The sequence below is a fragment of the Garra rufa genome, chromosome 25 (genome assembly GCF_049309525.1).
Source record: "Garra rufa chromosome 25, GarRuf1.0, whole genome shotgun sequence".
Lineage (NCBI taxonomy): Eukaryota > Metazoa > Chordata > Actinopteri > Cypriniformes > Cyprinidae > Garra > Garra rufa.
In genome coordinates, this window is record NC_133385.1 from 39,708,235 (window position 1) to 39,734,910 (window position 26,676).

Here is a 26,676-nt window from a genome sequence, read left to right on the forward strand (position 1 = left end):
AGGTGGGATGTTCCCTCTTCTGTGGTCCGCTTCTGTGGTCAAACATCAATTAATACACTAAAGAACTTATTGAGGTGGCTCCCCATCCTCCTGAAGTACCCTGAGGTGTTAAACCCTCAGAATTCCACTGACCACGAACAGCCTGTGTTTTTATAATGAGATAGATTGTACGTGGGACGTCTCAGCCTCTGGACGTGCAATCAAGCTGAAAACCGAGTTCCTGCGCTAGTCTGGACATTCCCAGCTCCTGTGGTGAATTTCAAGAAGTTTGGAGAAACTTGAAAATCTGGCTTGAAAAACCTCAAAGGGGAGGTTGTTTTTGGCAAAATTTTCAAGTTTCTCCAATCTTCTTCAAATTCTCACCGTCATCAGGGCATGTCCAGGCCAGCGCAGGAACGCAGGTTTCAGCTTGATAGCACGTCCAGAAGCTGAGATCTGGATGTCCCACGTATAATCTATCCCATTATAAAAAATAGGCTGTTCGTGGTCAGTAGAATTCTGAGGATTGAGCACCTCTGGGTGCTTCAGGAGGAGGCTAGGAGCCACCCAATAGCTTTCTTGGTGGATTCTTTGATGTCTGACCGCAAAAACGGACCACACAAGAGGGAAAGTCCCACCTGTAACTTACTTGACTGGCCCCCCAACTTATTCAATGGAAGTTTTACAGGTGTCTCGCGGTCAAGGGGGTCTTTTTCAGCCGATCGAGCAGATACGGACACGGAACTTTGGGGGTCGCCCCGGGGGACCGTGACGTGCCGTATATGCCGATTTTGGGCCGATCGGCCACCATCCACGAAGCGCCTATAAAAAGTCAATGGAATAAGTTGCGCTTGTCGCCGCCCCCCCCCCCCCTTCGGCCCTTGGGTGTCTGAGGGGCCCCAAATTTCACCGAACGCGGTGTCACGTGGCCCTCGACGACATACCGAGTCGGCAATTTTTTGCTACGCAAAACAGCCCTCGTGCTCTGCTGTCCACGAAACAACTGTGAAACTGCATGGGATAAGTGGTATGTGGGATGCTCTGCCGTTCGGCCCCAAACTTGGCCTGCCGGTAGTCACTGGGGACCAGAAAGACCCTCAGGGATGGAGAAAGCCGAATCGCGTATGGATCATGCCGAACTGCCGAAACGCGCACTTAGGAAGGAAGCAGAAATTTCAAACTCTGGACCGCAACTCGGGACGCCCTCGGCTACCCTCGTGTCGAATTTCGAGGTCCTGCGATCTTTCGGGAACGATTTAAAGTGACCTCTCTCTGGGTCAAAAATAGGTGTTTAGCGGGCACGAAAGGCACCTCGTGGCCATGCCCATACGGTCGACCGGCCACGATAGTGGAAAGATGAAGTTTAGGTGGTTAGGGGTCAAAATAGGCACTCTGCAGGCTTCGAGGAAGACCGTGGCGAAGCTTAGGTGGTTAGGGGTCAAAACAGGCACTCTACGGCACCGGGGAAGACCTTGGTGAAGTTTAGGTGGTTAGGGGTCAAAATAGGCACTTTGCGGGCTTTGAGGAAGACTGTGGTGAAGTTTAGGTGATTAGTGGGCGAAATAGGCATTTCGCGGCACTGGGGAAGGCTGTGGTGAAGTTTAGGTGGTTAGTGGGCGAAATAGGTGTTCCGTGGCACTGAGGAAGACTATGGTGAAGTTTAGGTGATTAGTGGGCGAAATAGGCATTTCGCGGCACTGGGGAAGGCTGTGGTGAAGTTTAGGTGGTTAGTGGGCGAAATAGGCATTCCGTGGCACTGAGGAAGGCTGTGAGGAAGACTAGGCGGTTAGGTGCATCCAAATGCCTTTTGTGGCCTTCCTCGTGGTACCAGGGTGCCCCTACAGGCGTCCGTCCGGAGCCTATGGCCAATTTGGTGGACTCACCAGCTTTTTCTTCAGCTTTTTCTTCTGCCGGGCGGCTTGTGGAGAAAGTGTTCTTATATAAAACGTAAGAGGCGCGCAAAGCACAAGAGCCTGGATAGCTCAGTCGGTAGAGCATCAGACTTTTAATCTGAGGGTCCAGGGTTCAAGTCCCTGTTCAGGCGAAAGGCCGTCTTCTTGTCGGCGACCTCAGGTTGCTGTCGTGCCGGTCCAGCTCTGCCGTGTGGCGGCGTACGCTTAAAGATGTGACAGACTTCACATACAGTGTTTGCTATGCTTCCCCTTCATGAGTGTTTTGTTCCTTGAGGTGGGCTGTTTTCCCCTTTAGGAGTTTTACGCTAGGCGAGTTCAGCAAAACGGTAGCCAGTTCATGGCTTTTTCACCCAACTTTGAGGTCGACAACGGGACAGAAGACATCGTAGTCGTGGCCGAGTGGTTAAGGCGATGGACTAGAAGTCCATTGGGGTCTCCCCACGCAGGTTTGAATCCTGCCGACTACGCTGTTCACCGGCGCTGAGGAGAAGCGGCCGGCCCCTTTTCTTCCGCGTCCCTCGCAGGGATTTGTGTGCCCTCTCTCCAACAGGAATAAAACACGCCGCTGGCCCTTTTTGCATTCGGACGGCCGGCACCACCAGCCGTGAGTCAGTGGCACGCCGTGGTCGTATAGTGTTTAGTACTCTGCGTTGTGGCCGCAGCAACCCCGGTTCGAATCCGGGTCACGGCAGGCTTTTTGTGCACTGAGCTCCTTTCTGCCACCTCCATTTTTCGTACGGGTGCCAGTTATACTATACCAACAACGCAGGTAGCAGACGCTGGCTTTCGGGGGGTCAAAAAAGAAGGCTCGAAGCGCACGAGTCACTGATAGGGCCAAAAAAGCTGAAGCCATCTTTGTTTGAGCCCGTCATGGACGAGAGAGCGCTGTCTTTCCATGCTGGCTAAAGTAATTTGAAGTTGCGAAGCTGGAAGCGCAAAGGCTGCAAACACAGTCCATGACGAGGCAAGCTTCGTTCCACTGCACGCTGGCGGGTGGCCAGATTGACTCTGCTCTTGACACTCTAGTGTAGCTCTGCTGTGAGCAGAGCCCCCAAAAATACAGGTCACTCGCAAAGGTTCCCCTCCATGGAAATCTTTAGTAAAAGGCAAAAGATTTATGCGCTGATGAAGAGAAACTCGAGATGTGTCTCTACGCCCTTGGACCTGTGCGCACACTGTGGTAAAGCACTACGCTCACCAAGGGTAATCTAGGGTGCCGACACTTGCCAACATGATTTTCGTCACCCCCCTCACTCCAAATGGGAGGAGTTACGAAAGTCCCTTCCCTCACCCAGTATTCACAATCCCGATCAAGGCAATGTCATCTCTTTTTTCATGCCCCCGTATTAGACAAAAAAATGAAATGAAATAAAGCGGTCCAAATAATGACCCTCTGTAATGTGTAGCATTCAAGATATTGAGAGACTTTAGCTCGTGGCGGGTCAATCTGGTATTTCATGGAGTATTTCATGGAGAACTTATTTGACAGGGCCTCCACAGGCTTTCTGTGGACGGTACAGTAGTAAATCATATTTCATAACTACAGTGGTTTTATGGACACATTTCTACAGTACAGTGCTCAGGGAACACTACCCAGCAGTTCTATGTACATTAGATCACCTAAAACGGCTTAATATGCTTAAAAATGCACTGTCCACGGAAAGCCTGTGGAGGCCCTGTTAAGTAAGTTACAGGTGGGATGTTCCCTCTTCTGTGGTCCGCTTCTGTGGTCAAACATCAATTAATACACTAAAGAACTTATTGAGGTGGCTCCCCATCCTCCTGAAGTACCCTGAGGTGTTAAACCCTCAGAATTCCACTGACCACGAACAGCCTGTGTTTTTATAATGAGATAGATTGTACGTGGGACGTCTCAGCCTCTGGACGTGCAATCAAGCTGAAAACCGAGTTCCTGCGCTAGTCTGGACATTCCCAGCTCCTGTGGTGAATTTCAAGAAGTTTGGAGAAACTTGAAAATCTGGCTTGAAAAACCTCAAAGGGGAGGTTGTTTTTGGCAAAATTTTCAAGTTTCTCCAATCTTCTTCAAATTCTCACCGTCATCAGGGCATGTCCAGGCCAGCGCAGGAACGCAGGTTTCAGCTTGATAGCACGTCCAGAAGCTGAGATCTGGATGTCCCACGTATAATCTATCCCATTATAAAAAATAGGCTGTTCGTGGTCAGTAGAATTCTGAGGATTGAGCACCTCTGGGTGCTTCAGGAGGAGGCTAGGAGCCACCCAATAGCTTTCTTGGTGGATTCTTTGATGTCTGACCGCAAAAACGGACCACACAAGAGGGAAAGTCCCACCTGTAACTTACTTGACTGGGCCTCCCAACTTATTCAATGGAAGTTTTACAGGTGTCTCGCGGTCAAGGGGGTCTTTTTCAGCCGATCGAGCAGATACGGACACGGAACTTTGGGGGTCGCCCCGGGGGACCGTGACGTGCCGTATATGCCGATTTTGGGCCGATCGGCCACCATCCACGAAGCGCCTATAAAAAGTCAATGGAATAAGTTGCGCTTGTCGCCCCCCCCCCCCCCCCCCCTTCGGCCCTTGGGTGTCTGAGGGGCCCCAAATTTCACCGAACGCGGTGTCACGTGGCCCTCGACGACATACCGAGTCGGCAATTTTTTGCTACGCAAAACAGCCCTCGTGCTCTGCTGTCCACGAAACAACTGTGAAACTGCATGGGATAAGTGGTATGTGGGATGCTCTGCCGTTCGGCCCCAAACTTGGCCTGCCGGTAGTCACTGGGGACCAGAAAGACCCTCAGGGATGGAGAAAGCCGAATCGCGTATGGATCATGCCGAACTGCCGAAACGCGCACTTAGGAAGGAAGCAGAAATTTCAAACTCTGGACCGCAACTCGGGACGCCCTCGGCTACCCTCGTGTCGAATTTCGAGGTCCTGCGATCTTTCGGGAACGATTTAAAGTGACCTCTCTCTGGGTCAAAAATAGGTGTTTAGCGGGCACGAAAGGCACCTCGTGGCCATGCCCATACGGTCGACCGGCCACGATAGTGGAAAGATGAAGTTTAGGTGGTTAGGGGTCAAAATAGGCACTCTGCAGGCTTCGAGGAAGACCGGGGCGAAGCTTAGGTGGTTAGGGGTCAAAACAGGCACTCTACGGCACCGGGGAAGACCTTGGTGAAGTTTAGGTGGTTAGGGGTCAAAATAGGCACTTTGCGGGCTTTGAGGAAGACTGTGGTGAAGTTTAGGTGATTAGTGGGCGAAATAGGCATTTTGCGGCACTGGGGAAGGCTGTGGTGAAGTTTAGGTGGTTAGTGGGCGAAATAGGTGTTCCGTGGCACTGAGGAAGACTATGGTGAAGTTTAGGTGATTAGTGGGCGAAATAGGCATTTCGCGGCACTGGGGAAGGCTGTGGTGAAGTTTAGGTGGTTAGTGGGCGAAATAGGCATTCCGTGGCACTGAGGAAGGCTGTGAGGAAGACTAGGCGGTTAGGTGCATCCAAATGCCTTTTGTGGCCTTCCTCGTGGTACCAGGGTGCCCCTACAGGCGTCCGTCCGGAGCCTATGGCCAATTTGGTGGACTCACCAGCTTTTTCTTCAGCTTTTTCTTCTGCCGGGCGGCTTGTGGAGAAAGTGTTCTTATATAAAACGTAAGAGGCGCGCAAAGCACAAGAGCCTGGATAGCTCAGTCGGTAGAGCATCAGACTTTTAATCTGAGGGTCCAGGGTTCAAGTCCCTGTTCAGGCGAAAGGCCGTCTTCTTGTCGGCGACCTCAGGTTGCTGTCGTGCCGGTCCAGCTCTGCCGTGTGGCGGCGTACGCTTAAAGATGTGACAGACTTCACATACAGTGTTTGCTATGCTTCCCCTTCATGAGTGTTTTGTTCCTTGAGGTGGGCTGTTTTCCCCTTTAGGAGTTTTACGCTAGGCGAGTTCAGCAAAACGGTAGCCAGTTCATGGCTTTTTCACCCAACTTTGAGGTCGACAACGGGACAGAAGACATCGTAGTCGTGGCCGAGTGGTTAAGGCGATGGACTAGAAGTCCATTGGGGTCTCCCCACGCAGGTTTGAATCCTGCCGACTACGCTGTTCACCGGCGCTGAGGAGAAGCGGCCGGCCCCTTTTCTTCCGCGTCCCTCGCAGGGATTTGTGTGCCCTCTCTCCAACAGGAATAAAACACGCCGCTGGCCCTTTTTGCATTCGGACGGCCGGCACCACCAGCCGTGAGTCAGTGGCACGCCGTGGTCGTATAGTGGTTAGTACTCTGCGTTGTGGCCGCAGCAACCCCGGTTCGAATCCGGGTCACGGCAGGCTTTTTGTGCACTGAGCTCCTTTCTGCCACCTCCATTTTTCGTACGGGTGCCAGTTATACTATACCAACAACGCAGGCAGCAGACGCTGGCTTTCGGGGGGTCAAAAAAGAAGGCTCGAAGCGCACGAGTCACTGATAGGGCCAAAAAAGCTGAAGCCATCTTTGTTTGAGCCCGTCATGGACGAGAGAGCGCTGTCTTTCCATGCTGGCTAAAGTAATTTGAAGTTGCGAAGCTGGAAGCGCAAAGGCTGCAAACACAGTCCATGACGAGGCAAGCTTCGTTCCACTGCACGCTGGCGGGTGGCCAGATTGACTCTGCTCTTGACACTCTAGTGTAGCTCTGCTGTGAGCAGAGCCCCCAAAAATACAGGTCACTCGCAAAGGTTCCCCTCCATGGAAATCTTTAGTAAAAGGCAAAAGATTTATGCGCTGATGAAGAGAAACTCGAGATGTGTCTCTACGCCCTTGGACCTGTGCGCACACTGTGGTAAAGCACTACGCTCACCAAGGGTAATCTAGGGTGCCGACACTTGCCAACATGATTTTCGTCACCCCCCTCACTCCAAATGGGAGGAGTTACGAAAGTCCCTTCCCTCACCCAGTATTCACAATCCCGATCAAGGCAATGTCATCTCTTTTTTCATGCCCCCGTATTAGACAAAAAAATGAAATGAAATAAAGCGGTCCAAATAATGACCCTCTGTAATGTGTAGCATTCAAGATATTGAGAGACTTTAGCTCGTGGCGGGTCAATCTGGTATTTCATGGAGTATTTCATGGAGAACTTATTTGACAGGGCCTCCACAGGCTTTCTGTGGACGGTACAGTAGTAAATCATATTTCATAACTACAGTGGTTTTATGGACACATTTCTACAGTACAGTGCTCAGGGAACACTACCCAGCAGTTCTATGTACATTAGATCACCTAAAACGGCTTAATATGCTTAAAAATGCACTGTCCACGGAAAGCCTGTGGAGGCCCTGTTAAGTAAGTTACAGGTGGGATGTTCCCTCTTCTGTGGTCCGCTTCTGTGGTCAAACATCAATTAATACACTAAAGAACTTATTGAGGTGGCTCCCCATCCTCCTGAAGTACCCTGAGGTGTTAAACCCTCAGAATTCCACTGACCACGAACAGCCTGTGTTTTTATAATGAGATAGATTGTACGTGGGACGTCTCAGCCTCTGGACGTGCAATCAAGCTGAAAACCGAGTTCCTGCGCTAGTCTGGACATTCCCAGCTCCTGTGGTGAATTTCAAGAAGTTTGGAGAAACTTGAAAATCTGGCTTGAAAAACCTCAAAGGGGAGGTTGTTTTTGGCAAAATTTTCAAGTTTCTCCAATCTTCTTCAAATTCTCACCGTCATCAGGGCATGTCCAGGCCAGCGCAGGAACGCAGGTTTCAGCTTGATAGCACGTCCAGAAGCTGAGATCTGGATGTCCCACGTATAATCTATCCCATTATAAAAAATAGGCTGTTCGTGGTCAGTAGAATTCTGAGGATTGAGCACCTCTGGGTGCTTCAGGAGGAGGCTAGGAGCCACCCAATAGCTTTCTTGGTGGATTCTTTGATGTCTGACCGCAAAAACGGACCACACAAGAGGGAAAGTCCCACCTGTAACTTACTTGACTGGGCCTCCCAACTTATTCAATGGAAGTTTTACAGGTGTCTCGCGGTCAAGGGGGTCTTTTTCAGCCGATCGAGCAGATACGGACACGGAACTTTGGGGGTCGCCCCGGGGGACCGTGACGTGCCGTATATGCCGATTTTGGGCCGATCGGCCACCATCCACGAAGCGCCTATAAAAAGTCAATGGAATAAGTTGCGCTTGTCGCCGCCCCCCCCCCCCCCCCTTCGGCCCTTGGGTGTCTGAGGGGCCCCAAATTTCACCGAACGCGGTGTCACGTGGCCCTCGACGACATACCGAGTCGGCAATTTTTTGCTACGCAAAACAGCCCTCGTGCTCTGCTGTCCACGAAACAACTGTGAAACTGCATGGGATAAGTGGTATGTGGGATGCTCTGCCGTTCGGCCCCAAACTTGGCCTGCCGGTAGTCACTGGGGACCAGAAAGACCCTCAGGGATGGAGAAAGCCGAATCGCGTATGGATCATGCCGAACTGCCGAAACGCGCACTTAGGAAGGAAGCAGAAATTTCAAACTCTGGACCGCAACTCGGGACGCCCTCGGCTACCCTCGTGTCGAATTTCGAGGTCCTGCGATCTTTCGGGAACGATTTAAAGTGACCTCTCTCTGGGTCAAAAATAGGTGTTTAGCGGGCACGAAAGGCACCTCGTGGCCATGCCCATACGGTCGACCGGCCACGATAGTGGAAAGATGAAGTTTAGGTGGTTAGGGGTCAAAATAGGCACTCTGCAGGCTTCGAGGAAGACCGTGGCGAAGCTTAGGTGGTTAGGGGTCAAAACAGGCACTCTACGGCACCGGGGAAGACCTTGGTGAAGTTTAGGTGGTTAGGGGTCAAAATAGGCACTTTGCGGGCTTTGAGGAAGACTGTGGTGAAGTTTAGGTGATTAGTGGGCGAAATAGGCATTTTGCGGCACTGGGGAAGGCTGTGGTGAAGTTTAGGTGGTTAGTGGGCGAAATAGGTGTTCCGTGGCACTGAGGAAGACTATGGTGAAGTTTAGGTGATTAGTGGGCGAAATAGGCATTTCGCGGCACTGGGGAAGGCTGTGGTGAAGTTTAGGTGGTTAGTGGGCGAAATAGGCATTCCGTGGCACTGAGGAAGGCTGTGAGGAAGACTAGGCGGTTAGGTGCATCCAAATGCCTTTTGTGGCCTTCCTCGTGGTACCAGGGTGCCCCTACAGGCGTCCGTCCGGAGCCTATGGCCAATTTGGTGGACTCACCAGCTTTTTCTTCAGCTTTTTCTTCTGCCGGGCGGCTTGTGGAGAAAGTGTTCTTATATAAAACGTAAGAGGCGCGCAAAGCACAAGAGCCTGGATAGCTCAGTCGGTAGAGCATCAGACTTTTAATCTGAGGGTCCAGGGTTCAAGTCCCTGTTCAGGCGAAAGGCCGTCTTCTTGTCGGCGACCTCAGGTTGCTGTCGTGCCGGTCCAGCTCTGCCGTGTGGCGGCGTACGCTTAAAGATGTGACAGACTTCACATACAGTGTTTGCTATGCTTCCCCTTCATGAGTGTTTTGTTCCTTGAGGTGGGCTGTTTTCCCCTTTAGGAGTTTTACGCTAGGCGAGTTCAGCAAAACGGTAGCCAGTTCATGGCTTTTTCACCCAACTTTGAGGTCGACAACGGGACAGAAGACATCGTAGTCGTGGCCGAGTGGTTAAGGCGATGGACTAGAAGTCCATTGGGGTCTCCCCACGCAGGTTTGAATCCTGCCGACTACGCTGTTCACCGGCGCTGAGGAGAAGCGGCCGGCCCCTTTTCTTCCGCGTCCCTCGCAGGGATTTGTGTGCCCTCTCTCCAACAGGAATAAAACACGCCGCTGGCCCTTTTTGCATTCGGACGGCCGGCACCACCAGCCGTGAGTCAGTGGCACGCCGTGGTCGTATAGTGGTTAGTACTCTGCGTTGTGGCCGCAGCAACCCCGGTTCGAATCCGGGTCACGGCAGGCTTTTTGTGCACTGAGCTCCTTTCTGCCACCTCCATTTTTCGTACGGGTGCCAGTTATACTATACCAACAACGCAGGTAGCAGACGCTGGCTTTCGGGGGGTCAAAAAAGAAGGCTCGAAGCGCACGAGTCACTGATAGGGCCAAAAAAGCTGAAGCCATCTTTGTTTGAGCCCGTCATGGACGAGAGAGCGCTGTCTTTCCATGCTGGCTAAAGTAATTTGAAGTTGCGAAGCTGGAAGCGCAAAGGCTGCAAACACAGTCCATGACGAGGCAAGCTTCGTTCCACTGCACGCTGGCGGGTGGCCAGATTGACTCTGCTCTTGACACTCTAGTGTAGCTCTGCTGTGAGCAGAGCCCCCAAAAATACAGGTCACTCGCAAAGGTTCCCCTCCATGGAAATCTTTAGTAAAAGGCAAAAGATTTATGCGCTGATGAAGAGAAACTCGAGATGTGTCTCTACGCCCTTGGACCTGTGCGCACACTGTGGTAAAGCACTACGCTCACCAAGGGTAATCTAGGGTGCCGACACTTGCCAACATGATTTTCGTCACCCCCCTCACTCCAAATGGGAGGAGTTACGAAAGTCCCTTCCCTCACCCAGTATTCACAATCCCGATCAAGGCAATGTCATCTCTTTTTTCATGCCCCCGTATTAGACAAAAAAATGAAATGAAATAAAGCGGTCCAAATAATGACCCTCTGTAATGTGTAGCATTCAAGATATTGAGAGACTTTAGCTCGTGGCGGGTCAATCTGGTATTTCATGGAGTATTTCATGGAGAACTTATTTGACAGGGCCTCCACAGGCTTTCTGTGGACGGTACAGTAGTAAATCATATTTCATAACTACAGTGGTTTTATGGACACATTTCTACAGTACAGTGCTCAGGGAACACTACCCAGCAGTTCTATGTACATTAGATCACCTAAAACGGCTTAATATGCTTAAAAATGCACTGTCCACGGAAAGCCTGTGGAGGCCCTGTTAAGTAAGTTACAGGTGGGATGTTCCCTCTTCTGTGGTCCGCTTCTGTGGTCAAACATCAATTAATACACTAAAGAACTTATTGAGGTGGCTCCCCATCCTCCTGAAGTACCCTGAGGTGTTAAACCCTCAGAATTCCACTGACCACGAACAGCCTGTGTTTTTATAATGAGATAGATTGTACGTGGGACGTCTCAGCCTCTGGACGTGCAATCAAGCTGAAAACCGAGTTCCTGCGCTAGTCTGGACATTCCCAGCTCCTGTGGTGAATTTCAAGAAGTTTGGAGAAACTTGAAAATCTGGCTTGAAAAACCTCAAAGGGGAGGTTGTTTTTGGCAAAATTTTCAAGTTTCTCCAATCTTCTTCAAATTCTCACCGTCATCAGGGCATGTCCAGGCCAGCGCAGGAACGCAGGTTTCAGCTTGATAGCACGTCCAGAAGCTGAGATCTGGATGTCCCACGTATAATCTATCCCATTATAAAAAATAGGCTGTTCGTGGTCAGTAGAATTCTGAGGATTGAGCACCTCTGGGTGCTTCAGGAGGAGGCTAGGAGCCACCCAATAGCTTTCTTGGTGGATTCTTTGATGTCTGACCGCAAAAACGGACCACACAAGAGGGAAAGTCCCACCTGTAACTTACTTGACTGGGCCTCCCAACTTATTCAATGGAAGTTTTACAGGTGTCTCGCGGTCAAGGGGGTCTTTTTCAGCCGATCGAGCAGATACGGACACGGAACTTTGGGGGTCGCCCCGGGGGACCGTGACGTGCCGTATATGCCGATTTTGGGCCGATCGGCCACCATCCACGAAGCGCCTATAAAAAGTCAATGGAATAAGTTGCGCTTGTCGCCCCCCCCCCCCCCCTTCGGCCCTTGGGTGTCTGAGGGGCCCCAAATTTCACCGAACGCGGTGTCACGTGGCCCTCGACGACATACCGAGTCGGCAATTTTTTGCTACGCAAAACAGCCCTCGTGCTCTGCTGTCCACGAAACAACTGTGAAACTGCATGGGATAAGTGGTATGTGGGATGCTCTGCCGTTCGGCCCCAAACTTGGCCTGCCGGTAGTCACTGGGGACCAGAAAGACCCTCAGGGATGGAGAAAGCCGAATCGCGTATGGATCATGCCGAACTGCCGAAACGCGCACTTAGGAAGGAAGCAGAAATTTCAAACTCTGGACCGCAACTCGGGACGCCCTCGGCTACCCTCGTGTCGAATTTCGAGGTCCTGCGATCTTTCGGGAACGATTTAAAGTGACCTCTCTCTGGGTCAAAAATAGGTGTTTAGCGGGCACGAAAGGCACCTCGTGGCCATGCCCATACGGTCGACCGGCCACGATAGTGGAAAGATGAAGTTTAGGTGGTTAGGGGTCAAAATAGGCACTCTGCAGGCTTCGAGGAAGACCGTGGCGAAGCTTAGGTGGTTAGGGGTCAAAACAGGCACTCTACGGCACCGGGGAAGACCTTGGTGAAGTTTAGGTGGTTAGGGGTCAAAATAGGCACTTTGCGGGCTTTGAGGAAGACTGTGGTGAAGTTTAGGTGATTAGTGGGCGAAATAGGCATTTTGCGGCACTGGGGAAGGCTGTGGTGAAGTTTAGGTGGTTAGTGGGCGAAATAGGTGTTCCGTGGCACTGAGGAAGACTATGGTGAAGTTTAGGTGATTAGTGGGCGAAATAGGCATTTCGCGGCACTGGGGAAGGCTGTGGTGAAGTTTAGGTGGTTAGTGGGCGAAATAGGCATTCCGTGGCACTGAGGAAGGCTGTGAGGAAGACTAGGCGGTTAGGTGCATCCAAATGCCTTTTGTGGCCTTCCTCGTGGTACCAGGGTGCCCCTACAGGCGTCCGTCCGGAGCCTATGGCCAATTTGGTGGACTCACCAGCTTTTTCTTCAGCTTTTTCTTCTGCCGGGCGGCTTGTGGAGAAAGTGTTCTTATATAAAACGTAAGAGGCGCGCAAAGCACAAGAGCCTGGATAGCTCAGTCGGTAGAGCATCAGACTTTTAATCTGAGGGTCCAGGGTTCAAGTCCCTGTTCAGGCGAAAGGCCGTCTTCTTGTCGGCGACCTCAGGTTGCTGTCGTGCCGGTCCAGCTCTGCCGTGTGGCGGCGTACGCTTAAAGATGTGACAGACTTCACATACAGTGTTTGCTATGCTTCCCCTTCATGAGTGTTTTGTTCCTTGAGGTGGGCTGTTTTCCCCTTTAGGAGTTTTACGCTAGGCGAGTTCAGCAAAACGGTAGCCAGTTCATGGCTTTTTCACCCAACTTTGAGGTCGACAACGGGACAGAAGACATCGTAGTCGTGGCCGAGTGGTTAAGGCGATGGACTAGAAGTCCATTGGGGTCTCCCCACGCAGGTTTGAATCCTGCCGACTACGCTGTTCACCGGCGCTGAGGAGAAGCGGCCGGCCCCTTTTCTTCCGCGTCCCTCGCAGGGATTTGTGTGCCCTCTCTCCAACAGGAATAAAACACGCCGCTGGCCCTTTTTGCATTCGGACGGCCGGCACCACCAGCCGTGAGTCAGTGGCACGCCGTGGTCGTATAGTGGTTAGTACTCTGCGTTGTGGCCGCAGCAACCCCGGTTCGAATCCGGGTCACGGCAGGCTTTTTGTGCACTGAGCTCCTTTCTGCCACCTCCATTTTTCGTACGGGTGCCAGTTATACTATACCAACAACGCAGGCAGCAGACGCTGGCTTTCGGGGGGTCAAAAAAGAAGGCTCGAAGCGCACGAGTCACTGATAGGGCCAAAAAAGCTGAAGCCATCTTTGTTTGAGCCCGTCATGGACGAGAGAGCGCTGTCTTTCCATGCTGGCTAAAGTAATTTGAAGTTGCGAAGCTGGAAGCACAAAGGCTGCAAACACAGTCCATGACGAGGCAAGCTTCGTTCCACTGCACGCTGGCGGGTGGCCAGATTGACTCTGCTCTTGACACTCTAGTGTAGCTCTGCTGTGAGCAGAGCCCCCAAAAATACAGGTCACTCGCAAAGGTTCCCCTCCATGGAAATCTTTAGTAAAAGGCAAAAGATTTATGCGCTGATGAAGAGAAACTCGAGATGTGTCTCTACGCCCTTGGACCTGTGCGCACACTGTGGTAAAGCACTACGCTCACCAAGGGTAATCTAGGGTGCCGACACTTGCCAACATGATTTTCGTCACCCCCCTCACTCCAAATGGGAGGAGTTACGAAAGTCCCTTCCCTCACCCAGTATTCACAATCCCGATCAAGGCAATGTCATCTCTTTTTTCATGCCCCCGTATTAGACAAAAAAATGAAATGAAATAAAGCGGTCCAAATAATGACCCTCTGTAATGTGTAGCATTCAAGATATTGAGAGACTTTAGCTCGTGGCGGGTCAATCTGGTATTTCATGGAGTATTTCATGGAGAACTTATTTGACAGGGCCTCCACAGGCTTTCTGTGGACGGTACAGTAGTAAATCATATTTCATAACTACAGTGGTTTTATGGACACATTTCTACAGTACAGTGCTCAGGGAACACTACCCAGCAGTTCTATGTACATTAGATCACCTAAAACGGCTTAATATGCTTAAAAATGCACTGTCCACGGAAAGCCTGTGGAGGCCCTGTTAAGTAAGTTACAGGTGGGATGTTCCCTCTTCTGTGGTCCGCTTCTGTGGTCAAACATCAATTAATACACTAAAGAACTTATTGAGGTGGCTCCCCATCCTCCTGAAGTACCCTGAGGTGTTAAACCCTCAGAATTCCACTGACCACGAACAGCCTGTGTTTTTATAATGAGATAGATTGTACGTGGGACGTCTCAGCCTCTGGACGTGCAATCAAGCTGAAAACCGAGTTCCTGCGCTAGTCTGGACATTCCCAGCTCCTGTGGTGAATTTCAAGAAGTTTGGAGAAACTTGAAAATCTGGCTTGAAAAACCTCAAAGGGGAGGTTGTTTTTGGCAAAATTTTCAAGTTTCTCCAATCTTCTTCAAATTCTCACCGTCATCAGGGCATGTCCAGGCCAGCGCAGGAACGCAGGTTTCAGCTTGATAGCACGTCCAGAAGCTGAGATCTGGATGTCCCACGTATAATCTATCCCATTATAAAAAATAGGCTGTTCGTGGTCAGTAGAATTCTGAGGATTGAGCACCTCTGGGTGCTTCAGGAGGAGGCTAGGAGCCACCCAATAGCTTTCTTGGTGGATTCTTTGATGTCTGACCGCAAAAACGGACCACACAAGAGGGAAAGTCCCACCTGTAACTTACTTGACTGGGCCTCCCAACTTATTCAATGGAAGTTTTACAGGTGTCTCGCGGTCAAGGGGGTCTTTTTCAGCCGATCGAGCAGATACGGACACGGAACTTTGGGGGTCGCCCCGGGGGACCGTGACGTGCCGTATATGCCGATTTTGGGCCGATCGGCCACCATCCACGAAGCGCCTATAAAAAGTCAATGGAATAAGTTGCGCTTGTCGCCCCTCAGAGGATGGAGAAAGCCGAATCGCGTATGGATCATGCCGAACTGCCGAAACGCGCACTTAGGAAGGAAGCAGAAATTTCAAACTCTGGACCGCAACTCGGGACGCCCTCGGCTACCCTCGTGTCGAATTTCGAGGTCCTGCGATCTTTCGGGAACGATTTAGAGTGACCTCTCTCTGGGTCAAAAATAGGTGTTTAGCGGGCACGAAAGGCACCTCGTGGCCATGCCCATACGGTCGACCGGCCACGATAGTGGAAAGATGAAGTTTAGGTGGTTAGGGGTCAAAATAGGCACTCTGCAGGCTTCGAGGAAGACCGTGGCGAAGCTTAGGTGGTTAGGGGTCAAAACAGGCACTCTACGGCACCGGGGAAGACCTTGGTGAAGTTTAGGTGGTTAGGGGTCAAAATAGGCACTTTGCGGGCTTTGAGGAAGACTGTGGTGAAGTTTAGGTGATTAGTGGGCGAAATAGGCATTTTGCGGCACTGGGGAAGGCTGTGGTGAAGTTTAGGTGGTTAGTGGGCGAAATAGGCGTTCCGTGGCACTGAGGAAGACTATGGTGAAGTTTAGGTGATTAGTGGGCGAAATAGGCATTTCGCGGCACTGGGGAAGGCTGTGGTGAAGTTTAGGTGGTTAGTGGGCGAAATAGGCGTTCCGTGGCACTGAGGAAGACTATGGTGAAGTTTAGGTGATTAGTGGGCGAAATAGGCATTTCGCGGCACTGGGGAAGGCTGTGGTGAAGTTTAGGTGGTTAGTGGGCGAAATAGGCGTTCCGTGGCACTGAGGAAGGCTGTGAGGAAGACTAGGCGGTTAGGTGCATCCAAATGCCTTTTGTGGCCTTCCTCGTGGCACCAGGGTGCCCCTACAGGCGTCCGTCCGGAGCCTATGGCCAATTTGGTGGACTCACCAGCTTTTTCTTCAGCTTTTTCTTCTGCCGGGCGGCTTGTGGAGAAAGTGTTCTCATATAAAACGTAAGAGGCGCGCAAAGCACAAGAGCCTGGATAGCTCAGTCGGTAGAGCATCAGACTTTTAATCTGAGGGTCCAGGGTTCAAGTCCCTGTTCAGGCGAAGGGCCGTCTTCTTGTCGGCGGCCTCAGGTTGCTGTCGTGCAGGTCCAGCTCTGCCGTGTGGCGGCGTACGCTTAAAGATGTGACAGACTTCACATACAGTGTTTGCTATGCTTCCCCTTCATGAGTGTTTTGTTGCTTGAGGTGGGCTTTTTTCCCCTTTAGGAGTTTTACGCTAGGCGAGTTCAGCAAAGCGGTAGCCAGTTCATGGCTAGATATTGTGACGTATTTTTCCGTTGGCTAGGTGGTAAATAAAACAGTCATACCCATTGGTCTGGACATTGGGGAGGTGTGTTTTTGTGTAAATATTGTCACATCCTTGGTTGTTTGACGCACCCCCAACCTAAATTCAGAGTTTAGATACACTCGGTTTGACGCAGTCGACATTTTCTACATTGTTACAATGGCCACCTATGCTCCAAACACCCCTGAAACAAGTTCAATGTGTGTCACATGGGCAAGAAATTCTGTTGAAACAGACATGCACCAGGAAAGTCATGGTCAGATAAAGATTCTCGATGACGATGAAGATTTTGTGAAACAAGAATTCACAGTGTCTGAGGATCGTGTGGGGAGATTTGTGTTTGACAAGACATTGCAGACTGTGAAACTCTACGTTTTGGATTATGATGATCTACGTATACCTGAATGTAGTTATCTGCTTTTGACGGCCATAGACTGGACGTACTTCTACAATCAAATTTGGACAAAAATTAATTTTGGTGGAAAAATCAGGTACGTTTATCAGTGGGATGCTGTCACGGCTGGTATGCGGTACCTTGCGTCAATGAGACCAGAATACGTACGCCTATCTGCCTGTTGGAACAAAATGCATCATGATCAAAATCATCTCATATGTGCAAATAAACAGCGGGAGGAATCTGAAAGAAAAGTTTTGTCTGAAAGCAGCGACGACTCTGACTCCGATGATGACTCTGAGGACGAGTCTGATGATGACTCTGATGATGAGTATGAGCATGATGATGCCTGGCCTATTATTGAGGACAACCCTTTTGGATGCTGCACAACAAATCTATATTTATGGCCGAGCGACGAACCTGTGTTAAAAACTGTTTTCTCAACAATTGACAAGCTGTTTCAGTCAAGTTATACCAATTTCGCAGTCAGCGTTTTATCGTGGTTATGCAACAATATGTATTGGATGTATATCAGCCTGGAGATCTATGTTCTCCATTTGCACAACAAAATTGTAAAGCACTGAGTCTTTTCCTCTGTTTCTTGCTATATGTTTAATTGTTTTAATAAACATTTATTGTCTAGTGTTGTATATATTATTTATCACGTTTGTAAATTTATTTGAAACATTTTATTATGGAATTGGCACTAAAATCTTTAACAACCTAACATTATCTTTGGTATAATAGTTACCACTTGGTTCATGGATCTTATTTTTTGAGCCTATAATCTTTAATCAAAATATTATAACTAGCTTGAGCGAATCTTATCTTGGGTGCTTGACTGATTTTCAAGCCTTCCAGCTACAACCCTCTTAGGCCTTACAACTAGAGTGAGGGTGGACCCTATCAGTAAAACCAACAACTGCGTTCCTCATCAACTCGGCAGTAACTGAGTTCAACCGACACTGTGAACATAACCAGGTTTGGACGACGGGGCTACTGCAACATCTTGTTGATCAACAACCCCTTTTTACTGAACCACGGCTCTGCTGCAAAATTTCTGCTTATTACACTTTGGGGGTTCGCGGAGTAAACGGTCAAATCCGAAATTCTAGGAAACGGCTACGTCTTGGAGAAAACTGAATTCTGAAAAGAATGTCTGAAACTACGCCAAACCTGATGGAGGATGATCAATCAGAGTGCAGCTGTGCCACAGAAAAAATGTGCGGTGTAAAAGTCGTCGTAGACTCTATGTTTAAACCGTATTACAAAGGACAAATGATCAAACCGACGAACAAGGTCATCGACGATGAGTGCCATCCGAATCATGATTGTACGGGGGATACTAAACGTAAAACAAACCTTAAGAACGAAATGAAGATTGTAAGAAGCCTGAAAAAGGAAACACGGCCTGATGTGACAGACGTCTGTGTTAACAGCAAAGAGACAATCAGCGTGACCACTAGGGAAATTCTGGGTATGATGATGACTGCATGTAGAGGTGAGATTGTTGTAGTGCATGTATTGTGCGTTGTTACGTCCAAGGACGTATTAATTTGTTATTGTGTCTGGGGTAGTTGTTCTCTATGCTCTGTGTCTTCTGCTCTCCAGGTTTCTCTCTCTCCCTCTCTCTCTCTCGCTCTACCAGGGCGCTGATTGCAGCTCCAGCTGCAGAAGGTTAACACCAAGGAGGGAAGCAGCTTAAAAGCAGAGATCAACAGTCAGCTGATGAGAAGTTCTCCAGAGCTGTCGGGTGTCCTGCTTAGTACAATTTGTTGTTGAGCTTCACCTTTACCACCATAACCGGTTGTACCTTACTTTCCATTTCTATTAGTTGCTAAGATTGTTGCTGAATGTGTAAAGGTTAAAGTTGAATTAACAAGCTTAACTTCCTACCCAAAGCACTGTGGCTTTGAGTGTTGCAGATTCATACTCATGTGCAGGTAGATACTGACATGCCTTCAGCTTATGGTACATCAGTATCATTCCTCTTCTTCTTGTATGTGTTATATTGTCACTGAAGATTGTTTTCTCTTTTTGTTCTTCTCAGGGGAACCGTAAGGAGGTGCCCGGCCTTTTTATTTATTGTAACCCCCATTTTTCTCCTGTTTTTTCAGTTAGTCAGGGAGTGAGTGTAAACTTTTGTTGTTGATTTGTTTTTGTTTTGTGAGATTATTAAGTCGAACCACTCCTAAGATAGAGGGGAATTTTTGTTTGTTGTTTTCTTGCCTGGCTGCTCCTGAACTTATGTTCCCCTCCTTGTTTGATTACTTTGTTGAAATAAAAAAAAGATTATAAAGATAATTGTTGTCTTTGTGGTACGGCGGCAGGACCCCCGACTTAAAAGCTCATTTGCATAATGCTACGTTTCTTTACCCCCTAGACCCTGTGTGGGACGTAACATGCGTCCTTAGTAATAAACTCTGTTTCCCTAATGTTTCAGATCAGAAGCCTGATAGAGACTCTAAACCGGGGCCAATAAAAGGTTATAGCAATTTTATTAATTTTTTTATTTCTATGTGTCGAAATTTTCTAGATTTGCTGAAAGAAGATGATGTAAATGAATTTTCTCCTGGCCAAAAATGGATCAAAAACGTGGGCACTACAGTCAAGTTGGTTTGCAAAAGTGCGTTTTTTGCACCGTAATGGGTGCATAAGGCCTACTGCATACCTTCATAAAAATGAAAGTCAATTTATAAAGTGAACCTAGGGGTATATATGAAACATTTCATTTAAGCTAAAACATACAAACATATTCAGTCTACTGAAAAATGTCATACAACCTTGTGTGAAATCTGTGGACATTAACAGTGTTTTGATACAGATACAATATGATCTAAAGAAGAAGGATGTATTTTTAGTCCTGAGTTGTAGCTGGGTGGCCACAAGTAGTCTTTAGATAGGCCCTAGTTCAACTTTAGTGACAGGTAACTGAACTGCCTTGTATAGTAAAGACCTGTGCTATGAATAGGACTACTTTTAAATACATATCACAGTAAAGTAGGTGGATTGCAATACAGTCCATAGGATGTTTGCCTGACTTTTTCCATTCAAAATAACACTTTTTTTTTTTTTTTTTTTTAATTCAACAGAGACTTCAAGACAAGGACCATCATGCATCCATGTAAAATGTTAGTGTGATTTATATATTAATAATGGAGAATCATTATCAGATGTACAATTAACTAATATATGAATTGACCCATTTTCTGTAAAAAGGCAGGAGCTCCACGTCTAATGGTGGTATTATATATGCTCCTGTCATAACTGGATCAAGTCTAGGCTCTGTTACAATGACTATGACTTCTGCAACGTCTGGCAAATCAAATGTGATGGTATATTGTAAGTGTAATACATGTACATCGTCTACATCGAACAAACAAACAAGCAAATAAATGTTGGTATGTGAAACTATTAAAAATGGTAATTAGATGGAGTTGCTTAACCGTTAGATAATGTTGATCGTGTACATCTGGAGTCTAAAGTAAAGCCCCAAAGTAAATTTTATATAAGCTGTTTTATTTATTTATGGGGCTGTATTTTTATGAGGGCCTCATATTTTGGACACATCCACATAACCGCTGAAGGCAAACTGTACACCGAATAAGATAGCATGTTGTAGCGCATGGATTGTCCTTAACAGTCTTTGTTTCCCTAATGTTTCAGATCAGAAGCCTGATAAAGACTGTGAACAGAGGTCAGTACAAGGTTGAAGTAATTTTTTTCTTACTATTCTATATATTTTTTTCCATTATCCTTTTTCTTTTCGTATTCTCAGGTTATCAGATCATCCTAAAAGGAAAAAACAGTAAGCTAGTTCAAAAGTGAAGGACATTACTGATAATCTTGGCCTACCCAGTGAATCAATTGCAAATGTAAGAGCGATGACAACAAATCAAGAGAAGTTGCGGATACTGCTTGACTGTATGCATTATGATACCTTTCTTACATGATGTGTAATTGGTTTTATTGAATTTAGGTTGTTGCTTACGGTTTGTATGTGGAGAATAGCAAGGACGATAAGGTTGACTCTATTACTCTACTCTAAATTGACTATAAACAGTTGAATCAAGCTCAACTAATACAACTCTTTCATTTGATGTTGCATTGCATCTAAAGCATTGACAAGCCTTTAAAAACACGAAACCATGGTACTTGCGCAAAATAATTAAATAAAATATATTATGTTTTCTTTGTTTGGTTTAGAAACAGTATCTGGACATACACAATATTGATTAGACTGATAAAGGCAGCATCAACATTTGTAAAAAGAAAAAAGAAAAAAAGTAAGTCTTATAAATTAAAGAGAATCAGATAATGACATTAGACAAAAATAGCTGCAGCTGTTTTTAATGACTGGTCTTGTTTTAGGATATGTGTCATTTTTAACATGTAGTCAAAAATGTCTAGCTCAGGTCTATTTTAAAACACTCTTATTTGTTAGTACCTTGTAGAAAGAATAAACTTAAAGAACCTACTGTAAACTTTTAAGCAATCTAAAGTGTTTGAAACAAAATATAAATTATAGTTTGAGCCATTTCTACCAAAGGATATCAGGTGTAGTAGTATTTATTTATACTTTGAAGTAATGCTCCACTTTGAAATAAATGTTGAGCATTCAAAACATTCACTTAGAAAAAGTTAACAGACCAACTTCACAGAGCATATCTCCTCCCTCGCCCCTCCCGCCTCCTCCCTCGCCCCATCCTGTGAGGGTCTGTGGCAGACTCGTTTGCAGTTTCACAATGGACAAGACATGGTACTGTGAGTTTTTATTTAATTTTTATTATTAATTCACCTTAAGCTAAATGTTTTTGTTTGTTTATTGATTTTGTAAATCACTCATCCATGTATGGACATCATTGTTCAAAGAAAATAATGTAAACATTTTTTTTTTTTTTTTAAGATAACTTAAAACTAATGTAAATGTTTCTTGTTATAAACATGCAGATGTTTAGTATCATCTTTACAAAGAAGCGGCTGATGTGTGTTCAAAAACCTTGAATGTTGTATACATGTTTCAGATGTACGACGAATGATTTGTTTTGCTTTAGTAACATGTTTGTTACTTTGAAGTTGTATATCATCAATAAACGTAAAAATATAAAAGCTGAATAATGATTTGTTTAGCTGGAGTAACATGTTTGATACTGTTTTATATTTATGATCACCTTAAAGTATTGTAAATGTTTATTTTTATAAACATGGAGATGTTTAGTATCATCTTTAAAAGAAGCAATTAATGTGTTTTATAAGAACAAAAACCTAAATAAATGTAGAATACATGTTTAAGATGTACAATGAGTGATTTGTTTTGCTGTAGTATCATATTTGTTACTTTGATGTTTTAGAACTTCAATAAACTTAATAATATAAATGTTAAACAATGATTAGTATATTTACAATGACATGTTTGTAACCTAACACAAAAAGATTTTGTCTTTTAATCAAGTCACTTTTTACCTTGAAATGTTTATAGGACTTAAATGTTTCTTTTTATAAACATGGAAATGTTTAGTTTCATCTTTAAAAAGAAGCGACTGATGTATTTTATAAGTTCAAAAACCTAAATAAATGTTGAATACATGTTTAAGATGTACGATGAGTGATTTGTTTTGCTGTAGTAATATGTTTGATACTATGTTTTATATTTATGATCACCTTAAAGTATTGTAAATGTTTATTTTTATAAACATGGAGTTTGTACAGTAAAAATGTTATAAAAATATACTAAATGATGTTTATTAAAAATAGAGAACTAGAGAAAGTTTACTGTGATTGAGCAGGTTTAGGGGCTGATACTGAATCATAATACAATAATCACAATAATCCTTATGGTTTGGTCTGTTAAAATAAAAAAGGTTCCTGTACTTATTTTGACATTAATGTTTATAAACTTACATGACAAACACTTTGAGATTTTATATTTGATCTAAATTTCTCACTTTACATTAATTGTTGAATCAGTATTTTGAACAATGGCCTCTGTGCTTGCTGTCCTCTGTGAGGAAATATCCCAGCATGCACGCCCCAAAGGCATCATGGATGGGGGCTTCTTCTTGAAAGACACAAATGTAAGGCACCCACACTGAATACCTATTGTGCATTTTAAACAGAGCAAAACATTAGGAGTTGCATCTGGTGCCAAACTATTACCCATATCTGATGCACATAACAGCTTCTTAAATTATACATTAAAGAAATTGTTGTTTATGAAGAATAAAAGCGCTAAAAGTGTCACTGTGATGGGTATGTTTAGAGGGAGATACAGTATAAAATATATTACAATAATGTAAATTTAATAATTTCTCATTATAATGTAGAAACTTAAATTTTCTGCGAATAGCGTATAACAAATAAAAACGGTAAACTGAATTGAATTATGTCTATGGAAAACCTCCATAAAACATTTGACATGTCCAGACATGTCGGGGGTAAGAATATCCCTTATCATTTGGCTTGTTAAAATATATAAGCTTTTTTATTTTTTATTTCTTACATTTGGTGTTTATAATCTTAATCTCTTTTTCCTGCTCCTGGAAAAAAATGTACATTTTTTTTTTTTTTTTTTTTTTTTTTTTAACAACCTAAAACTAGTGTAAATGTTTTGTTTTTTATTGTGTGTGATCAAATTATTTATTTATGTTCATTACATATAACAGAGAATAAGACTTGGATGATTGAATGAGAGAGAGAGTCTTCCCCTAAATCTAATCATTAAAAAAAGAGTTTTAAAGTTTTGGATCCACTTAAACTCTAGTTCTGAGGATTCTCTTCATTTTAAAGCACTAAAAACACAAAAAATGTGTGCTCAAAAAAGTCATCTTTGTGTAATGGTGTCCAATCTGACTAACAAGGCACTCAATATCACCAAACTTGAGAAACATGGAAGAATCAAAGAAATTCTAAATGAAGAAAAGGAGACATACATACAACATTGGAAAGAACAGACCAAAGACCAAAGTCGTCTCCAATGTTATGTGAAACTCAACAGAGAGTACAGTCTAGCTGAGTATCTGGTCTCAGTCAGGAATATAACACACAGACATTTACTGACCAAATACAGACTGAGTGACCACCAGCTAGCCATAGAAAGAGGACGGCATAAAAAGACATGGTTACCTAAAGAAGAGCGAATCTGTAACGAATGTAGATCAGGAGCAGTTGAGACAGAGGAACACTTTCTCCTCCACTGTGACAAATACACATCCCTAAGAGACTCACTGTACAGTCAAATACAGCAGATTATTCCTGAGTTCCAGTCACTCCATGAAAATAACAAACTAAAAATACTACTTGGTGAAGGACCTACTTCCTCTTTGGTAGCACAACATATTTACAAATGTCATAAAATAAGAAGTAAAGAGTGAACGCATCTGTATTAGTAGAACCATTGATGTTTATATAAATATATATATGAATGTATTTTTTATGGATGTATATTATATGTATTTTTGTTTTGATTCTATTCTGATGTATAGAATGCTTTGGCAATATGTATCCAAGTATGTCATGCCAATAAAGCAATATGAATTGAATTGAGAGAGAGAGAGAGAGAGAGAAAGAGAGAGAGAGAGAGAGAGAGAGAGAGAGAGAGAGAGAGAGAGAGAGAGAGACAGAGAAGCTTTCATAGAAGTCAATTGTGCTTACGGTTCTGCTTTAAAGAAAGTATCTCTGTTCTCGCAATGGATATTTAAGTTAAATAATAACTACCACATCTGAGACACACACACACACACAACCGGCAGAGACTCAGAGTATGTGAGAGAGAGAGGGATAGTGTTGGATCTAATTTAACTTAACTCGTGTGCATTTTGAGAGCAGTCCATTTGACATAGGATGCTTGTAACATTAAGATGTGTTTTATTCTCTGGAAAAAATGTAAGAGACTTTAACTTTAACTTTAAAGTTTAATTGATTGAATTTGCTTGTTTTATAATGACTGTGGTGTTTTATGTATATGCTCATAGATATTGGTTTTCTTTACACACTGTAATGACTTTTATAAGGGTGATCCATAGATGTAATGATTACAGTTCATATTTATATTTTAAATAAAATATTTAAATTAATTGTTAGTGTTTTAATTTAAATGGCTCAAAAGATATCCTCATAAACCGCGTAAAATCATATAAGCATACAAAACTGTGTTCTGATAAATCATATAACCAGACAGACCATTGAATATATATATGAATTGGTATTTATTCCTGTATATATAATTTAATATATATTTATTGTCTCTTACCCTGTGAAGAAATGTGATCCTGTCATGTGGTCGCTGTGTGATCGCCGGATGTCTGAAAACTTCAAATAATAGACCCCTCATTGCTACAATTTCACCGGTCATAGTTCAACCATCATTAATCTTCATAAAAACCCCTAAAGACGTCATTAGCAGGTCACAGGGTCGTCTCAGGAATTTTAATTATGGCTATTCATACATATCCGGGGTCACGAGACAGAGGTCAGAGGGGACAAAAGGTCACAGAGGGGGAGGGGAAAGGGCACAAAAGGTCACGAAGGGGGAGGGGGAAAGGTCAAAGGTCAAAGTCATTAATCATTCTGACATTAACACCAGGCCAACACTACTAATGTTTTTAATTTATTTACGATGATACAATCATATCTATTCATGCTAACTAAACCATGGCACCCATTACAACAATTAAACGTTGTTTTATTACTAATAAAGCAAAACAAGGTTACACTTTATTTAAAGGTGTTAAACTACAATTATGTATATAAGTATTTGAATATTAAATTACCATATGCAGTTACTATAGGGATAAGACTAGTGTTTTGTTTGGTTTATAATTAGTTGCATCCAATTATTTATAATTTAATGTTATTGCTATAGTAACTACATATAGCGTGTATAATGACAATGTTAATTAAAGTGTTACCCTCCCTTTATGTCTATTTAACGTTGCGTTTTCATTTTAATTATTATTTGTAGCACTTGCATCTGTGTTTATACAAATGGTAATCCATCTGCAAACACAAAACTTGATTACTACAGTCACACATAGCAAAATCACATTACATTTTAATTAGAAATGGCTATTTCTACAACAAAACATTTTTAAAATCCAAATCAAACTGAAAAAAAAGAATACATGTGTTTATTATGCAAAATTACAGGCAAATGGTGTTTTATATGTGAGATTTTAGGCAAGTCATGAAAACCAAACATGATTATTTCACTTTCACATTAGTAAAACCATGGTGATTTTTCATTCATGATTTTATTATAGTAAGACTGTTTATATTGAGTTTAATAAGTAAGATTACAAGCAAACTGTGTTTAATATGTGAGATTATGGCAAGGCATGAAAAGAAAACATGATTACTACACTTTCACTATAGTAAAACCATGGTAAATGACGAACACAAGCATAACGTTTTTTTGTTCATTCAGATTTTAATTTATAGTAAGACTATGTTCATACAGTTGTAATCGATCAGCCAAAAACACAACTAGGTTTCACTATGGTAATAACATGGTGAATTGTCATAAGGAATGACTATATTTACAGCTGAAAAATAAATCGAACTTCAGAACGAGTAAATTGAGTTTAATGAGTAAGATTACAGGCAAACTGTGTTTAAAATGCGAGATTATAGGCAATTCATGAAAACAAAACATGATTACTACACTTTCACTATAGTAAAACCATGGTAAATAAAGATAAACACAAGGAAAATGGGTTTTGTTTGTTTTGTTCATTCAGATTTTAATTTATAGTAAGACATGTGTTCATACAGTTGTAATCGATCAGCCAAAA

General features: G+C 44.7%; 12 non-coding genes across 12 annotated transcripts; 8 read left to right on the forward strand and 4 right to left on the reverse strand.

Annotated features, from left to right (window-relative positions):
- Positions 1-1,950: 1,950 nt before the first annotated feature.
- trnak-uuu (transfer RNA lysine (anticodon UUU)) lies at positions 1,951-2,023 on the forward strand. Its single transcript has one exon. It is a non-coding gene; the product is annotated as a tRNA-Lys (tRNA).
- Positions 2,024-2,921: 898 nt separating this feature from the next.
- On the reverse strand, positions 2,922-3,036 carry LOC141302243 (U5 spliceosomal RNA). Its single transcript, XR_012342350.1, has one exon. It is a non-coding gene; the product is annotated as a U5 spliceosomal RNA (small nuclear RNA).
- A 2,502-nt stretch (positions 3,037-5,538) lies between these two features.
- trnak-uuu (transfer RNA lysine (anticodon UUU)) lies at positions 5,539-5,611 on the forward strand. Its single transcript has one exon. It is a non-coding gene; the product is annotated as a tRNA-Lys (tRNA).
- A 488-nt stretch (positions 5,612-6,099) lies between these two features.
- On the forward strand, positions 6,100-6,171 carry trnah-gug (transfer RNA histidin (anticodon GUG)). The gene has a single exon. It is a non-coding gene; the product is annotated as a tRNA-His (tRNA).
- Positions 6,172-6,509: 338 nt separating this feature from the next.
- Positions 6,510-6,624, reverse strand: LOC141302244 (U5 spliceosomal RNA). The gene has a single exon (XR_012342351.1). It is a non-coding gene; the product is annotated as a U5 spliceosomal RNA (small nuclear RNA).
- Positions 6,625-9,126: 2,502 nt separating this feature from the next.
- On the forward strand, positions 9,127-9,199 carry trnak-uuu (transfer RNA lysine (anticodon UUU)). The gene has a single exon. It is a non-coding gene; the product is annotated as a tRNA-Lys (tRNA).
- Positions 9,200-9,687: 488 nt separating this feature from the next.
- On the forward strand, positions 9,688-9,759 carry trnah-gug (transfer RNA histidin (anticodon GUG)). The gene has a single exon. It is a non-coding gene; the product is annotated as a tRNA-His (tRNA).
- Positions 9,760-10,097: 338 nt separating this feature from the next.
- On the reverse strand, positions 10,098-10,212 carry LOC141302245 (U5 spliceosomal RNA). Its single transcript, XR_012342353.1, has one exon. It is a non-coding gene; the product is annotated as a U5 spliceosomal RNA (small nuclear RNA).
- Positions 10,213-12,710: 2,498 nt separating this feature from the next.
- On the forward strand, positions 12,711-12,783 carry trnak-uuu (transfer RNA lysine (anticodon UUU)). Its single transcript has one exon. It is a non-coding gene; the product is annotated as a tRNA-Lys (tRNA).
- A 488-nt stretch (positions 12,784-13,271) lies between these two features.
- Positions 13,272-13,343, forward strand: trnah-gug (transfer RNA histidin (anticodon GUG)). Its single transcript has one exon. It is a non-coding gene; the product is annotated as a tRNA-His (tRNA).
- A 338-nt stretch (positions 13,344-13,681) lies between these two features.
- On the reverse strand, positions 13,682-13,796 carry LOC141302246 (U5 spliceosomal RNA). The gene has a single exon (XR_012342354.1). It is a non-coding gene; the product is annotated as a U5 spliceosomal RNA (small nuclear RNA).
- Positions 13,797-16,178: 2,382 nt separating this feature from the next.
- trnak-uuu (transfer RNA lysine (anticodon UUU)) lies at positions 16,179-16,251 on the forward strand. The gene has a single exon. It is a non-coding gene; the product is annotated as a tRNA-Lys (tRNA).
- Positions 16,252-26,676: the final 10,425 nt, after the last annotated feature.